The sequence below is a fragment of the Pteropus alecto genome, unplaced genomic scaffold (genome assembly GCF_000325575.1).
Source record: "Pteropus alecto unplaced genomic scaffold, ASM32557v1 scaffold87, whole genome shotgun sequence".
NCBI lineage: Eukaryota > Metazoa > Chordata > Mammalia > Chiroptera > Pteropodidae > Pteropus > Pteropus alecto.
In genome coordinates this window covers 5,926,169-5,940,014 of record NW_006443225.1, presented here as the reverse complement: position 1 = coordinate 5,940,014, position 13,846 = coordinate 5,926,169, and positions in this window count along the sequence as shown.

The following is a 13,846-nucleotide window of genomic DNA, read 5'->3' as shown; positions in this document are numbered from 1 at the left end:
TATAAATGTATATGAACATGAGACATATATTTCGTATTTATCATTCCTATAAGGGTGTCGCACAAGATTTACTTAAGAAGTATTTGTCGAATTTAGTTATTTACTTAACAATGATTTATCGATATTGTGCTGACTGAGTGTTAGGCACTGGGACATAATAGTGTGGAAAAACAGAGGCAGTCTTTTTCATTTGATTCAAATCATTGAATTTCTATTATATACCAGACAACATTCTAACTACCTGAGATATATCCACATTCAAACATCCCATAGCTTGTAAGGGCCATGGATATTCATAATCACACATACATATGTAAAATTAAAACTATAATAAATGAATGTTATGAGGTTTGATTTTTTCTAAGGGATCAGGGAAGGAATCCCCAGTGAAGCAATGATTGAGCTGCTATCTAGCAAAGGAGTGGTTACAAAGGTGAAAGATGGAATGAAATAAGTGCTTCTAGAAGAGACTAAAGAGCATGTGCAAAATCTTTGACGAAAGAGAGCATGGTGTACTGAGAAACTGCTAGAAGGCCAGTGTGGCTGCAGTATGGACTGTGGAAGGAAGCACATGCAAGACAAACGAGAAGAGGCAGAGGGCCCTGTAAAGCATATGGAGAAGTATGGTCCATATCTCATGAGCCCAGTGCAGGCATTGCATTGTCCGCATCATAGGAATGAGAGATGGGTATATGACATAATCAGAATATGCTTTTTGGAAAGATCACTTAGGTTGCAATATAGAGAAATTTATCTATGGGTAGTGGGGACAGATTAGACGACAAACTTTTAGTGAAAAGGCTATTATAGTTGCGTGGACACATATGATGGTGAGACGGACTAGGTGATGGTGGAAGAAATGTGAAAAGGATGGGTATGATGAGTCGAAGGTTGAATGTAGAGGTTTTGGGGACAGATTGCATGGGCCAGGGATTGACTGACTTTAGCTGGTTTTCATGTTAAATGATAATGGTATCTTTGATAGAATATCACATTGCAGGAGATTTGGATTCTAGTCTTAGGTATACTGCTGCCTTACTAAAAAGACTGATGCTACTCAAGTTGTCTGAACTTCAGGTTTCTCACAAGTGACATTGTATGTTAGTTCTTGAAAGGCAGGGTCCACACCTGTCTGCTCATTGATGTATTCCTGTGCCCAACACAGTGCTCTATATAAAATAAGCACTTTACAAATATTGATGTTCATTGAGAGGTTGAGTATGTTAGAATTGCATACAAGTTTATGCCTAAAAAAATGTTGCATGGATCATTAGAAACGGTTTTTGTAAAATACAGATTGGTTTTATTACTGTAGTATTAATAATAGTAAATATATCAAATATTTTTCAATACCTTTACCTCTGTTTTGGAAAGTAATTTCCAACACAAAAGTTAGATTTTTTACATCATTAAACACTGATTTTATATGAGTTCCATTTGCACTGAACTCTATGCTCGGGTGTGTGTGGATACATCACAGTTCTAGAAAAATCTGTAATTGTGTTTTACTCTGAATGTCAATGTCCCAGTGAAGTGAATTTGTATGCCCCTTTAATATCAAGGCATAAATTCATAGATACCCCCACCCCCAAATATGCACCTGCAGTGCATATTAGCTCTTCTTTATTCAGTCATAATTTAGTGCCAGAAGAAGTTTGTCCTAAAATTTTGTTGCTTTTTATTTTTAAAAGCCGAAAGACTTTAAATATTTATTTGGTGCATGTCAAGCCTAGAATTTTTGACATGACATATCTAAGGTCATATGCAGAATCAATGAAATATTAAATGCCAAATTGCAAGTAAATTTGTGGATATTTCATTTTCCCCAATTTTCTCATTGGAACTACCATTATTCTCCTTCATTTTAGGATTATACAAATGGCTTCCATTCTCCCAAATATCTCTGTGTGCAAAGCATGATAAAATGACCTAGCAACCTAGGCTGACCAACAGGGCGATCATGCAATTTTTCATCAGGCAAAGCTCCCTCCCCAACTATCCCTATTTTTCTCTGAGGTTCAGTAGCTCTTCAAATTTCCAAGCTATTAACATGAGATTTACATTTTTACATTTCTTCCCCCTATATTCTGGCTTGGTGTTGTCTCCTTCAAAGCACGTCTTTGACGTGATTTCAGTCGCATCGCCACCTTATTCGGGCTTACATCACACACTTCATGTCATCAAAAACCACAACAAGAGCTGACAGTTCCTGCCACAGGCTTTACCTTTCCTCCTCACCATGCTCCATTTCACAGAGAGGGAACTGAGGCCCAGTGGGCAGCATGGAGTCAGTGGCTGACCCAGGACTCAAGGCCGCACTGTCTGCCTACAGAGCCAATCCTTTTACCAAACGTCCTGTTCGTTTTCTTCCCTTCTCAGCCATCTTGTGTTTTACTGTCAAGTCACTCTTTCTCACAGTAATCTCTCATGATACACTGTCATGTCACCTGGCTGTCTAACCCATTCATTTCAAACCCCTCTGTCAAAACCCTTCCCAGTTGAGTCCCACATAACCAATATTTATTTCTTAAGATTTCCCAAGTTGCAGCTTTTATTCCACTGAGTCTAAATATCTCACTGAAGCTTTCCTGCTCCAGTCCTCTACCACATGTGTCTGAGGATCTCTGTCTCTCTGTTCTCCAAACATACTTTTGTTCACCTAAGTTTAACTCACGTAAGTATTGCTCAACTGGCAAATTTAAATACCGTCTACTGAACGCAGCATCTCATTTATCCGCTGAGTTTCCCAGTGATGTTTTATTGTTTGATTCCTATATCACAGATGAATGGGTCGATAGAACACTAAATTCAGATTTTTAATTTTTAAACATGGGGAAATGACTACCAAAGAATTTATTGTCATGAACAGGGTGGGACGTGTAGAACCAATATGGAACTTTGAGGGAAAGACACTGAGCTTGTTTTGTAGGGATGGAGGAGTTTGGCTCACTGTGGGATGACTAAATTAACATGTCTAGTAGGTTGTTGGCCGTACAGATATGAAGCTCATGAGAGATGCATAGACGAGTGATATTGTTTTGGAGTAGAAGCCAGGAGAGGGCTTAGAGAATTTTTAGAATTTAAAAAGGTACAAGGACTGGACCTTGGGGATCACTGACAGGTTTCAGGGAGGTTGGAGGAAGGGAGGCCAATAGAGGTGACTGAGAAGGCGGGGAGGTAGAAGCAGGAGAGAGTGGTGCTGTATTTCAGTGGGAAGTTCACAGCGTGTGTGTGTTCTTACAGGGATCTCTGAAAAGTCCCCTGGAAGGAAGATCAGTGCCCTGTATGTCATTCTGTGTCACTGGGCCTTGATTTCCATGTGTTTGCCCTCGAATATGTACACTGAAGACCATTCCTCCCTAATGCCATTCGGTTGTGATAACCAAGCAGGCGTGGTTTCAAAAAATCCTGGCCGTACTTTTTCATTTGTGGAGGTATAGATGGAATCCATGTAAATATCTTGTTCCATCTCCAAAAGATAAATTGTGTAACAATGTGAAATTCACTTTAAACATTACAAGTGAAAAGAGTATATGATTTAAAATGTCATGCTTTGGAGATACCATATGAGCAAAATTCCTATGGTCAATCATCCAAAGCAAACTATTATTTAGAAACTATTGAAAATAGATAAGCTGAAAATATCTTATTTTAAGGATAAGAAAAGGGATGGAATATCAAAAATTACTTTTTCGTATCAAAATATTGGATTTGGGGTTAAATCGAGTGTTGTTTACTTTAAAGAAACATAACAAATTAGAACTTCAAAATATACCAGGGAGGTAATAAATATTGATGAGAACACATCTGATTTAAATTTCTCTGTAACAACTTTAATTTCTCTCAGACTTAATGTAATACCAGTTTAAAACTGTGTAAAAATATTTTTAATATTCCAAAGGTTTGAATTGTTGCTTAAGAATGTTGTGAAAAATAAGTTTTATTTGGCTCAAACTTTTCTATCATGTACCACACACATACAGGGAAATAAATACATAAAATTATCATGTAGATACACAAACTGTGGTGAAAGAAAATATTTGGGGCCTGAAATTTTTATATAATGCTGGGTCAATTTGAAATATATAACTATCGTGAAGCTTAAAATATTAGAAGTTAATATCTGAAAGGCGTACTAAGGTTATTATTATATACAGGTGAGAAAGATGTGGAGATCTGCTTAAGGTAGTCAAAATTTACAAAGTAGCAATGATATCAATATTAATAACAATGCAAATGACTACTTCTTTTGAGTGATTATTGTGGGCCAGATAATGGCCCAAGTGTGTTAATAGATAATTTTATTCAATCCTTACAAATAAGATTATTTTTCCTGCTTTACGGATGAAGAAACTGAGGCACAGAGAGCTAAAATAATTTTCATTCCTGTTTCATAAAGCAAGTATAAATTTCATGACCTCCGTTTATGATATTTGAAATTCAGGATAAATAATTGCTATGATTAACCATAATTCAAGAAAAGGAACATGCTTCTTTGTTTTCAAATGACCTTCTCTCAGCATGTCCTCCCCCAGCCCACCTTGACCTTCACTGCTTTATCTAATGGGAACCTTGTTTTTGTAACTTGTTCTTAGGACATCCATCTTAGGAAGCTTGTTCTTCCAATTAAAAATTTATTGCAAATGCAGGCATCATGGTAGATGCCATTATAGGATAATACCATCTGATAGAGCAGAGAGATGCAAATCAAAGTCCAAGGTATAGGGAGGATGTAAGAGCAGAGATCCTCATGAGCTTTGAGGTGGAAGAGCCCAGGGAGGGTTTGGGGCACGAGGTATTCTATTCAGCTGGGACACAGAGAAGAACATCTTTGAACAAATTTGGGGCCCATTTTCTCATTCCATATTCTCCATGATCCACTGAAGAAAAGGCCATGTCTCTCTTTTGCTCTCCCCTTCCCCACTTCCACATCTCGTTATGGCATAATGACAAATTCATGACGTCGAGAACCCATTAATTTGGCTTAACCTTAATCATAAGATTCTTTTGTCCAATAAGCGTCAATTTATCAAATTTGTTTGATTTCATGAAATTGTTTCAAAAGAAAGAAACTCCTGTATAATTTTTATTTTTCTCAAAATGCAGGAAAGCATCATAGAAAGGATAACAACTTCGAAATCACATGGGTTTAATTACTGGCTGTGCCACTTGTTGGCAGTTATTTTTGTGGGCAGGTTTGTTGTGGTCATTGAACTTCGGGTTTTTCATTTATTCAATGAGTAGTAATATGTCCTAGGATTGTGATGAGGATTGAGTGAAACAACATGTATAAGTCTCTTTGGCAAATGGTGTCTAAATGTTTGTTGAATTAGTGAATAAAATGAGTTGAACTGAAACAAGATTAGAGGCCATGCTAGATAAGATGGCGAATGAAGAAGAGGAACGGTGGCAAGGTAGACCAGAACCACGTAGGATTAGAAACATTCTTAGAGGTTCACTGAAGAGTCCCACAAACTGCAAATGCTGAATGTCTTGCAATTGCAAAAGTCCCAGCTGTACCATCAAGCTTAATTTAGTCACAGATCGAGCGCCATCATGCATTTGCTTCTTCCCAGCTGCTTTTGCTAGGGACTGGAAAAACTGATGGCTGTTGTACACAGATCCCCTGCCGACAAACTGTGAAGCATGGAGGGTGCTTTGTGAGTTCTGTTATCTAAGCTTAAGCTAATGAGGATGTTTAGCACAGTCCTTAGCAGTTTGTCAACACCTTGGCATTCTAGAACCATTTCCCAGGGCACTGAGTAAACATTTACATGTTAGAGACAAAACAAGCTTCTCATTAAGAATAATGTTATCTGTTCTCTGTGTGCTTTATCTTGCTATTTTAGAAATGAAGGAGCTTTTCTTTTCAGCTAGTGATTTAGTAGACAGTCCCAGGATTTCTTTACCAGAATTGTAAAGGCTTTTCTAGCAGAGATTTTTCAGGTCTCCTAGAGATCTCTGGCAGTAAACTCTTTTGCAAATCTACCAACCCAAGCCCTTAAATATACATGTTATTCACGCAAAAAGGATTCTAAGATGACAAAATATGAAAGAAAACAGAGAGGAAGTGAAATAATTTTAGGACATTCTGTTCTTGTCACTATCTATTCTGGGTTAATAACATGAACACAAGACCATAAACTTCATAGATATGTTGGTGCTTTATAACAGTTCATTTGTTTAAAAAGTTATTGCTAGAACGTCATTTCTTAGTTCTGACAAATGTACTATGGTTATTTAAGATGCTATTATTCGGGGAAGCTGAGTGAAGGGTATACGAGAACTCTGTATTATTTTTATAAGCTTTCTGTGAATCTAAAATTATTCTAGAAACTTAAAAAAGTTTAAGGGAACATTATAAAAATATTAAAAGTTAAAGTGCGATATCTAGCTTTAACCTATTTTTTAATAGCTTTATGTGTTCTTATAAAGTGTAAAATAAGACATATTTATTGAATACCTATAATGTACTGTTTTAAGCATTTAACATACTTCAATAAACAAACACAAATATCCCTATCCTTGTGGCACTTACATTAGTATAGCGTGTTGTATTTTGACATAAAGGAATAAGAAGGGAAGGAAGGGAGGAAGGGAGGAAGGGAGGAAAGGAGGAAGGGAGGAAGGGAGGAAGGAAGGAAGGAAGGGAAGAAAGGAGGAAGGGAGGAAGGGAGGGAGGGAGGAAGGAAGGAAGGAAGGAAGGAAGGAAGGAAGGAAGGAAGGAAGGAAGGAAGGAAGAAGTTAAAATATGGTAAATGATATATAAAAAAGAGATAGATGGTAGTGGTCAAGAGTGTGTGGCAGGGGAGGATCAGAATATGAGTTGCAATTTTACAAAATATTACATCACTGAGATGATGGCATTTTTGCCAAAGCCTATAAAGAAGTACTGTGTCTGGGTGTCTGGGAGAAACAGATTCCTGAGGGAGGAAGTCCCAGCCTAAAGCCGTGGGAAAGCACGAGGTGATGGGATAGAGGAAGGGGGAGGGAGAACGGTAGAAGACGAGGTTTTCAGTCCGTGGTGCTTATGTTCTGTTCACTTTATTTTAGCTCATGGGAAAGACATTAGGTTCTTGTGGAAGAAAGGAAGAGCACTTATAAGACACCTATCACATTACTCATAATATACTCATAAAATGGGAATAACCACTTTCATTCTATGAGTGAGGAAGATGATGTTCAGAGAAGTTACGTAGCTTATCCAAGGCCACACAGCTGACAAAATAGGAGAGCCAAGATCTGGACATTATGTTTTGGTGTAGAGGCCATGATCCATCCATACTGTCCACTCCGCTGTGCTCCCACCCTGTGTCATACAGATCAAGCACAGTGCGTGGTTTCTGTAATCTCTTAGATATTGCCACTGATCATAGTATATTGAAGAATACTAGCATTCGGTTTTATAAATTACTTTCTATTTATTTTCAAGCACCTGCTGAATCTAAGGTGCCGAAATGGGTACATGTGAGATTTTGTTTCCTAATCGCTAACTCATTCTAGACAGGAGGATTTTTTTATTGACAAAGATGCTATAAGTTCCAGCCTATAGTCCATAGTCTTTACGTACATTACAATGGAAGACAGAATCAAGAGTAACCACTATTACTTAATTGAAGGATCTTTAGTTTTAACGAAAAATGAGTTTAGGTTTGTCATCTAAAGGAAAATCATTCCTTAAGCCTTGATATAACCCAACAGTGATTTGGATGTGCGAAAAATCTTTTAGGTTAGATTTTTATAGGAGAACATTTTGTTCTCATTGGAGATTTAGTCTTACATGGAGAGAATCCACAAGACCTAATATCATACTTATTTACTTCAAATTGAACATTTTAGTTGTGGAATAGAAAAAAAGTTAAATTTGGCAGCAACTGTGTGAGACAAAGTAAAGTCTGACAATTTTTACAAAGATAATAACAGTATCAAGAATAAAATCAATACATAAAAATGAATTATTTAATCATTAAAAAATTGGAAGAATATAAGACAATGATATTATCAATATCCTTTGCATATGGCCAGAAAGAAAATTTCTTAGAGAACATTAGATGTGACCCAAACTAAATTAATAATCCCTAAACCTCAGAAGGGCCAGACATTGGTTTAAACAAGATTAAAAACTTATTTTAAAAAAATCAAGTATTTGCAGGTAGTTTAAAATTTTAATATAAGCAGTTTTTTTTTCTTATAAAGTTGTGTCTACATTTACAAGAGATTACTGTTGGAAATACCCAGAATAAACACTATTAGCTCAGCATTTTTTATGACAGTTTTAGATTTGTGGTTTGATAAGGTGAAAGATTCTGTGCTTCTTTCTTGTAGGTATCATTATTAGTTGCAGCAATTGGAGACCTCGTTCTACAAAATGCTAGCACATAGCATGGACTCTGGCTTGTCAGCTAGAGAAAATGCTGAAGGCCTTCTCTCCCTTTCCCTTCTCCTAGTTTTCAGTGGAGTTGTTACTTCACTTTGTTTACCTGGACGTGGTATTTTGTTTGGCCTTGTCAGTTGGTACTACCATGAATCTGGTCTGATATCTTGCAGTGCTTGTTTCTTGTCTATCTGTGATCAGCACTTTTACCCCACTTCTCGTACCTGATAAAAGGAGGACCTACTGCAGTCTTCTTTCTACTTGAGCACCATTCTATGGAGTGATGGAATAAGCTCATTATAGGGATAACGCTTTTTACAACAAGGCCAAAAGTTTCAGAAGATATACACATGAGTCTGTGACCTTTATTCTGTTCTGTAGTTTTTGTAAAAATATGTGAGAATAATTTAGCTAGGAACAATGCAAAAGAAATTAAGATTCTAAGCTAAAAATGTATTGTTTGCATGGAGATGGTTATTCTACCAACTCATTTCATCCTTCTCGGTGCCTGGCAGACAGGAAAGGGCCTAAGCTCTGTCAATATGAACATTGTGTCCTTGAGCTGCTCCAGGACTAAGAGTTGTCTTTCTGTCCTCCTATTTGGACAATTTGCTTCTGATGAAGCAGCATTATAAGACAGTTGATCCAAAGGTTGGACTATTTTAGCATTTCTCGGCAGGATTTACCAAATTTGGTGAGTCAGCTGGTCTTCAGCTGGGCTGCTGCTGGTTTAGCATTCTTTAGAAATATTTTTAGCCATTTGTCATCTGTTTTTGATAACTTGAGCTAAGGTGGCTTGTGGAAAATCACAAGGGAGCATGGGCCCTGCTCAGGACCGCGATTCTGAACATATGCAAAGAAATGCAGTACAACTGCAAATTCTCAGCATGTCAATTGCTTTCTTTTCATAGCTTACTTTAGAGTGGATATTATTAAGGAAATTATATGTATGTTTAACATTTTATTTTGATGAAAGCAATGTCATCAAGGGACTTAGATTTATAATACTAGGCTCAAGTCCTACTTTTTGAGTTACCTTTCTTATTAGTTGAGGCCTCTGAAATTCTATGTATAATTACAATATTTTCTGAATCCAGTTCAGCATTTCATAAAGTGGTTATTGTTTATCATTGTTATAAAAATTTTGCATTAGCAAAATAATCTGTACTTGAGTATTTAAGAATAGATAATCATCATGCTCACTAATGAGATCGACTTTCTCCTATTTTTCCTCTGAAAGTCACTTAAATATTTTGAATTCAAAGGCCTCAATTTTGAAGAAGCAAAACTTTATTTTCTTAACTATGTTTCTATTTGGAGAACATCTTCTGCTGTATAAGAACAATTCCTTAGAGAAATATTTTTGTATCTATCTACTTTCTTCTTTTTTACACGTAGCAATAGATGTTTGTAGTCTAGGTTAGAGAACTTTCTCAATGATTGTCATTTTTCCTTTTTCTTGTAGAGTAAATTCATGTGTAGACTTATAGTATGATGCAGGTGAAGACTGGAATATAAACATTCATCCCCCATTTTAAGAGTGGACTCACTTTTATGTGACAACATACATTTCTGAAAAAAACTTGAGCTATGCTACCAGGTAGACCTGGACTTGTATCCCTGTTCTGCCATTTTTACAAACATTACTTTACCTTTCTAAGCTTCCACTTTCTGCTACATAGAACAATGATAATAGCATTTACTATTGTGAGTAGCAAGTGGTTTAATGTACATAAAACAACTACTACCGTGTTCGGTAGGTGATAAACATTCATGAATGACAACTAGTTTGAAAGAAGGGATGATATAAGTTGAATCTCAACTTAGTCCTCTACCAGCTAAGTGATCAAGAGCAAGCAAGTTAATTTTTCTGAGCTCTACTTTGCTGATCCATTAATTTTATACTACTACCTATTTGTCTGAATTGTTGCCTATATAGTGCTTAGAATATGATTAATGCATACTCATATATGGTCATCGTGGCCATAATGACTGTTGTCACTTGCCTTTCTTGACACACTTGTGTCTGCCTCCTGACTCAGGTGTGCCTCTGAAATGCACACACTGCCATCTAGTAGTTTCGTGTTTCTGCCTCAGGTAAGGTCTGGCTCCCAGGCAGATCACCAGGGGCAGAGCTTCCATCTTTCCTCTCATGTGTTCAGAGAGTCTCTTTGTTTCCTGATGTGTGGAGGCCGATTGCATTCTGCAAGATTTTGGCAGCATTTCTCTGTAATTTTACGTTGCGTTGCTTAAACAGGGATTGCTTTGTTGACACACATTGGCCATATGGGACCGGTTTTGGATGGTACTGTTGACAGTCATGTTTACATTGCTGTTTGTGTCTTTTTTCTCCTAGTTTCAAAACAATTCAAGCCTGGGAGCTTCTATCACACTGCAATAAGCATCTTTTTCTTTCTTTCCTTTTCAGACACAACTTGCTCCTTATTTGTATATGTAGGCAAATCCCTGAGGTGTGTGTCATATTTGATAACGATGAGCGTGCGTCAGAGTCTTCTATCTTAAGGGAAACATGTTACTAAGTTTCCACTGGTATAACTGAAAAAAAAAAAATGAGAAAAATAAGCTAATAAGATGAGTCGAAGAGAAAAAAATTTCAAAATTTAAATAAGGGATTATTATAAATATGAAAACAGTGGAATGATATGTTTTCATGAGTTTTGGGGGTCAGACTAAAAAACCTATTAAAATTATAATTAAAAAACATAGCACTATTACATATTTAGACAGATTGCAAATGCTTACTGTAAATATCTCATTTGGCTGAGAAGCGGAAATTTTGGTCAAATTTTGGAAAGCAGAGAGCGAAAAAGTCTTTAAATGATTTACAATCTGTAAATAACTTTTGGCAACATACTAAATTTGGTGGACAATGTTCTCTTAGTAAGGCATTTACAGTAAATGGACTAGATTCTTAGGGAAGAAAATCAAAAAATTATCAAATATGTCTATCTTCAACAGCTTCCATGTCATAAAAAATCCTTATTCTAACCAGAGAGAGGTGGGATGTGGGATGAGATACATTTATAGGAGGAGTCCACTAATATAAAGTGCTAAAACAGGCAATACTAACCTATTGTTATTAAAATCAGATCTGTGATTGCCTTGGGCAAGAGGCAGGGCTAGATTAACTAAAAGGGGCATAAGAGAATTTTTTGGAGTGATAGAAACCTATGTATTGATTGGGTTGGTGGCTGTATGGATGAGTATGTTTGTCAAAACTCATTGAACTGTATCTTTAAAATAAAATATGAGTATTTTATTATATGTTAATTATATCTCAATAACATTGATTGAAAAATTGAATTTGTACTAAAGCATAGAAGAGAACATAAATATTAATTAGGAAACCTACTGAGAGTTAGAGTCAATTATCACATATATAAAATATGAATATGAATAGGTACTAACCTCTGAAAAAATTAAAACACATGATCCCATGAAATATAATCTTTAGTCAGTTGTTGATTAAAACTGGCTAGCTGTAAACCAAGAATTGCATGTTTATTTCTTGCAGTTATTATTCATTTAATTGACTATTGAATCTGAGTCAAATTTTCAGAGTCCAGATTCTTAAGGATTTCTCTACAGGCTTTGGCCTCATAATGGCACAATATTTGGGTTAAGAAAAAAACCCAACACAGACATTCATTTAGATGCGAACAAACATCCAAAGACTCTTGGCCTCATATTTAATTTTCTCAGTAAAATATGTATCTTGGTACAAAATTATAAATATGCAAATGCTACAATATTTTCTGATATTCCTCTGCGACCTGATTTTCTCCTTTAAATAGAGGGGTTCTGTGCAGAGGCAGGTTAAAGCAAACAAAACTCTGTGATCTTGGGGCATATATACATGGTGGCAGTGCTGTCCCCACTGAAATTGCTGCTGCCATTAACCTATGCAACTACCAGAGAAAACTTACCATCAAGATAGAAGGGAGGCACAGATAAGAACCAGCCTCTGAGTCAAGCACAAGTTCACCAGAAGTTAGCTACTGTGCTACTGTGTTTAGTGGAGGTTCTTGCACATAGTAGGTACTCCAAAATAGTTAAAGTTTAGAGGATATTCACTACCTTTAACAGTCAATCTTATTTCCCATTTGAAACATCATAAGGATATGGCAACTAGTTATGTTGCTCATCTTTCTAATGCCCTGAATTTTTTTTATGAGTTAGAATTTTATTGGACACCTTATTAGAGTGAACAGTGCTAATTTATTATCCTATATAAGTGACAGTAAAATGGGAGTTTCCTCTGCAAGCATTTCTTACCATGATGAATCGTTTGGCTATCAGAAGGTTGCAGTGTATTCCTTGGTGATCATGGGATTCTACATAGGATGTTTATTAAAATTTATCCAGGTTAGAGAAAAGCTTTACACATTAATCTAAGCCAGCCATAATATTCAGTATGATTTGGGGATCTAATTTGGCTTCATTTGTTCTGCTTCAGGTAATGCCAACTTAATGATCCATTTATGTAATTGTAGAACAATAATAAAAATGCCTAACGATTTTAAGATTCAGTGTGTTCTGAAATGGTTCTCATGGAGAGCTAATATATCATAGAGTGATCTGAGGAGGAAAAAAGGATTTTATGTTAAAAAAATTTGAAAACCATTTTACAGTGTTGCAGTTACATGGTGCTCATTTAGCAAATCAAAGTCTGTCTTAAATACCCAGGGCTGTTATAACACAATACCATTGACTGGGGAGCTTGTACACAACACAAATTTGTTTCTCATAGTTCTGGACACTGGGAAGTCCAAGATCAAGGTACTGGTAGGTTTAGTGTCTGGTGAGGACTTGCTTTCTAGTTCACAGATGACAATCTTGCTGTGTCACCACATGGTAGAAGGGGTAAAGGAGCTTCCTGAGGTCTCTTTTGTAAGGACACTAATCCTGTTCACGAGGGCTCCATCTTCATGACCTACTCACCTCCCAAAGGCCCCACTTCCTCACACCATCACTTGAGGGCTTATACTTAACATATGACTCTTGGGGGTACACAAATATTCAATCTATTGTATTCCATTCCTGCCCCCCTCCCAATTCATGTCCTTCTCACATGCAAAATACATTCATTTCATCCCAATAGTTCTCAAAGTCTTAACTCATTTCAGTATCAACTTTGAAGTCCAAAGTCTCATTTAAATATCTTCTAAATCAACTATGAGACTCAAAGTATGATTCATCCTGAGGCAAATTCTCCTCCAGCTATGAACTTGTGAAATCAAATATGTTATGTGCTTCCACAGAACAGGCATAAGAGAGAATTCCAATCTAAAAGGAAGAAATAGAAAAAAAGGAAGGAGTGACAAGTTTCAAGTAAGTCTAAAATCTAATGGGGCAAATTCTGTTAGGCGTGAAGGCTCAAGAATAATCCACTTTGGCTCAACATTCAGCCTTCCAGGCCCACTAAGGTGGCAAGGTCACATCCACAATTCA